Here is a 4,695-nt window from a genome sequence, read left to right as displayed (position 1 = left end):
CGATACCTACATGCTAGGGAATGAAGGAAATGTTATTTTTTTCTTCTGGATAATGATACACTCAGAATCAAGATTCTGTTACCATGAAAGAACATAAAGGGACAGTGACCTTTTTTTGCTGTTGTTAATTTATTTCTGTGGCTATCCAAATAGCCATGCACTCACTTCTCATTCATGGAACAAATTCTTTTTCTCCAGCAAGAAAATCCTAAATTAGTATGGTAACTAAATATCCATGAAGAATGAATAATGTTCAGCAAGTTCCAGTATCGATGTTTAGTTTAGACAACTAGGAGACAAGTAATATGTTTATCCACCCCATGTTGAAATATGGAATAAGAATAAGAACACTGGGATCCCTGGGTGGCGCAGTGGTTTGGCGCCTGCCTTTGGCCCAGGGCGTGATCCTGGAGACCCGGGATCGAATCCCACGTCGGGCTCCCAGTGCATAGGAGCCTGCTTCTCCCTCTGCCTATGTCTCTGCCTCTCTTTCTCTCTCTGTGACTATCATAAATAAATAAATAAAAATTAAAAAAAAAAGATAAATTAAAAAAAAAGAATAAGAACACTGTAATAAAAATTCATTTGGAAAGAGGAAAAAAAAGAAACACAGTCCCCTTTTCCAAGGCATTTATCAAATGTCACTGGTAGGACACAGCACTTTAGAAACAACTCTGTTGTTCATTGTCTAATGTGCATTCTGGCTCTGCCTTTGGAGAGTTTTTCTTATATAGAGAAGCCCCAGGTCACATTTAAGAGGAAATTGGGGAATATTCTCCTGGGAGGTTAGTGCAGGTTTGGTCTTCTGGAGGTTGTTTGTTAGTTATAGGATGCCTCTGCATATCAAGCTCTCTGTTTCTTTGCCAGTACAATTACTTGGCTAACAAAGTCCCCATCCCTTAAGTATGTGATGTGCATAGTAACTTCTAAAGGGTATAGTACAGAAAGTTGAGAATAAAAGAGTAACTTGACACTGGAGAAAGCTGACAAACACTCCCTTCAGGTGAGTGATGAATGATAGCATCAATAGTGAAAAGTTATATTGACAGTATGTACTTTTGATATGGCATGAAGAAAACAGCACTTTGCCTCTGTAATCTTTGTCCCACGAACCCATAAGCCCAGTATGACCATGAGAAACACATCAGACAGGATTAAACTGATGAGGACTTTACCGAGTATCTGACCAGTGTTCCTCAAAACTGTCAAGATCATCAAAAACAAGGACGGTCTGAGAAACTGTTCACCTTCTAGAAGAACCTATAGAGATACTATGAGTAAATGTAATAAGATATCCTGTATGGGGTACTAAAACAGAAAGAATATGAGATTGAAGGTATAACATCTTAGTGGGAGTGAAACCAACTCCTGGCTTGGAGCAGCAGCCTCACCAGGGCTCGCTGGTCTCCAAGGATTTCTCTGTCCAGTGTCTCTCCCTCCAGTCCACAGCATGGGAAATATCTACACAAACCTCTTCTTCAAGGGCCTTTTTGGCAAAAAAGAAATGCGAGTTCTCGTGGTCGGCCTGGATGCTGTGGGGAAGACTACCATCCTGTCCAAACTGAAGCTAGGTAAGACAGTGACCGCCATTCCCACTAGAGCCTTAACATGGAAACCATGGAGTGCAAGAACATCAGCTTCACTGCGTGGGATGTGGGCAGCCAAGATAAGACCCACCCTCTGTGGCACCACTGTTTCCAGACCACACAAGGTCTCATCTTTGTGGTTGATGGCAATCACAGAGGGTTTGTGAACGGGATCCCTGAGAGCTCATGAGGATGCTGGTGAAGGATGAGCTCAAGGATGCTGTCCTGCCAGTGTTGAAGCCCAAGTAGGACCTTCCCAAGACATGAATGCCGAGTTGTTTTTTGTTTTTTTTTTAACGTGGTTTTTGTTCCCAAGGAGGCAATATCTGGTATTCCTTTGAAATATTTTATTAAAAATAAAAATATTTTTTAAGAGGTGGGAGAAAATTTTAATTCATTCACCAGATTAAATGAAAGGACAACATAATACTGTAGACACAACTTAAGACAATTTGGAATCATAAAAAAAACGTGAGGTAGACCAACTAGTGAAATTCACCAAATTTTTGTGAAGAAAACTTTACAGTAATAAAAGAACACAGGTGCCTCCTTTTCCAAAAATCACAAAAAAACCAATTGCATAAATTACAGCCAATATAATTGAATACAACAATTCTCATTCTAATTTTAGCTTACATTCAGTATTAACTTGTGTGAACTGCTACATGTCAAGGTGCAAAAGGTGTATAGATCAATTATTATGCAGGCCTAGCAAACACATTCATACCACAATGTTCTAAAGGATGGCAAGGCTTGAAGCTGAGTACACCAAGGTATGTATTAGCAAATCATGGTGTCCTGTGCTTGTGCAATTTTTTTCTTAAAGGAGAAGGACCTAACATTCTCTAAAGAATTATACTGATAAGGTGATTTTAAAAGATCCAAACCTTAATAATAAAGGCATTGAAAAAAATAGGCAGGTCAAGGTGAATTCAAGTTGACTGTCTTTTGGCTTTCTTCTGGCATTTCTCTTTCACAGAGTTAAATAATATTTAAGAAATCATTCAGAATTTTTTTTTTTATGTTAAAAGTGAATCAATTCACTGTTTAGTACTGAGAAAGGATTTTAGGCGCTCGGGGCCTCCAGCAGTCACTGTGTGGGATCAGCCTTGGCACTCCTCCTCTGGTGTCCATTCTACATGGTCACAATAGGGTCCCTGTGATTCACTCTGTTTCAGTTCCACCTACATCCCTAGACTGTCTGTATTTGCCCTTTTACCCTAAACTATTTTCCAAATTTCAATTGACAATCATGATTGTTACTTGTCTTCCCCAATCTGGAGAATATTGAGAGACTGAAGATCCTAAGGTCTATATCTATATATTCCCATTGTGTGAGAGCTCAAGTTTAATCAGTAAATAGAGTCTCTTTGCCAGGATATAGAATTCTCACCGGATTGTAATTGCACATCTATATTTTTAATTTTAGAAAATACTTTCCTAGAATTCTTTCTTGGAAAACTCCTGCCATACATTTAAAAAAAAAAAAATTAGGATTGGCTAAGATGGCTCTTCTGGTAGGGCCACTTATGTAGATCTAGTAATCTTGCTGGAAAAATAGAGAATATATGCCCAAGCGCCAAAATTCCATATGTAGTTTAATTCCTTTTTATAAAAGCCAAGAAAATGTGACAAACTTGTGATGATCATCATTTCCCTTTATATCTTCAACATCATTAGCAACTGCTCTTTATAATGAATGGGGGACCATAGCAAAGACTAGCAATTAGGTTGCTGGCCTTAAAGTAGAGGTTTAGACAAAGGATGGGTAGATTATTGAGTGGAGGGTAGAAAGGGAAATGATTGATCCAGGATTTAATTGGTGGATGCATGATCCTGACTACTACTTACCTTTTGTATATATTTTGATCTATATTCATTTGGAGCTGAAGCAAAACCTGAAAATAAAGTTGCCTTTTGTTAGAAATTTTTTGCTACTATTCTTTCTTTATCTAATTTTTATTAGAATGCTATATACCTCCACTGCCGAAAGCCTTCAAGGCAACCCTATTTGCTTCTTCCTATGCTCCCAACCCTCAATTTTGAGACTTTGGTAAATACTGTTGAAAAGACAAACTATGGTGATTCCACAGTGGTCCCACAGTGGTACCACCATGATTGGGACATGAATGAATTCTAGGGACTGACATGTGACCGAATGTTGGGCAGTGTGAAATGGGGACAAGTCTGTAGTCATTGGAAGTTTTAGGCATAAGTCTTTACCTCCTCATATAAGAAATGCAAGGTCCTTTACTAGCTTGGTTATTGGTATGTGATGTGATGCCTGATGCCACTGCAACCATCTTGTGACCATGAAAGAAACTAACCAATACTTCAAGGATGTTAGCATAAAAAGATGAAAATAAGCTTTGAGCTACTGAATTGCCTACTTCTAAATTGCTACTTTGCATTATAACAAATTTCTTTAAGGCTTAAGTCATTTTTATTTAGTATTTATTTCTTGCAAATGAAAGTATCTTATCAATACAGATGGTCTATTAATAAAAATTCTGGGGGTTCCTGAGTGGCTCAGTGGTTGAGCATCTGCCTTTGGCTTAGGTCATGATCCCAGGAATCCTGGGATCCAGGGAGCCTGCTTCTTCCTCTGCCTATGCCTCTGCCTCTCTCTTTGTGTCTCTCATGAATAAATAAATAAAATCTTAAAAAAAAATTCTGTATGGTGTGAAGTGAATAAAATTTACCAAATTGTAGCTATATTTAATAAAAGTCTGCTCTAATATAGTTTTAAAACAAGTAGTTATTTTTAAAGGCTACATATAGAATATAGCTGCTTAGTATTTACTTGTTTAAAAATTCAAAATATTGCTTAAATGTGTTTTATTAAATTTAAAATTAATATAAAGGAGGGATGCCTGGGTGGCTTAGCGGTTGAGTGTCTGTCTTTGGCTCAGATCATGATCCCAAGGTTCTGGGATTGAGTCCCACATTGGACTCCCTGCATGGAGTCTGCTTCTCCCTCTGCCTGTGTCTCTGTCTCTGTCTCTCTCTCACTCTGTGTCTTTCATGAAAAAATAAATAAATCCTTAAAAAGAAATAAAAATTAATTAATTAATATAAAGGAATTAAAGTGAATATACTTGTATAATTA

At 37.7% G+C, this 4,695-nt stretch overlaps 1 pseudogene; it reads left to right on the top strand.

Moving 5' to 3' along the window:
* Positions 1-1,450: 1,450 nt before the first annotated feature.
* Positions 1,451-1,835, top strand: LOC100685182 (annotated as a pseudogene).
* Positions 1,836-4,695: the final 2,860 nt, after the last annotated feature.

This window comes from Canis lupus, chromosome 31 (assembly GCF_011100685.1).
Source record: "Canis lupus familiaris isolate Mischka breed German Shepherd chromosome 31, alternate assembly UU_Cfam_GSD_1.0, whole genome shotgun sequence".
Lineage (NCBI taxonomy): Eukaryota > Metazoa > Chordata > Mammalia > Carnivora > Canidae > Canis > Canis lupus.
This window is presented reverse-complemented; position numbering and strand designations above follow the sequence as displayed.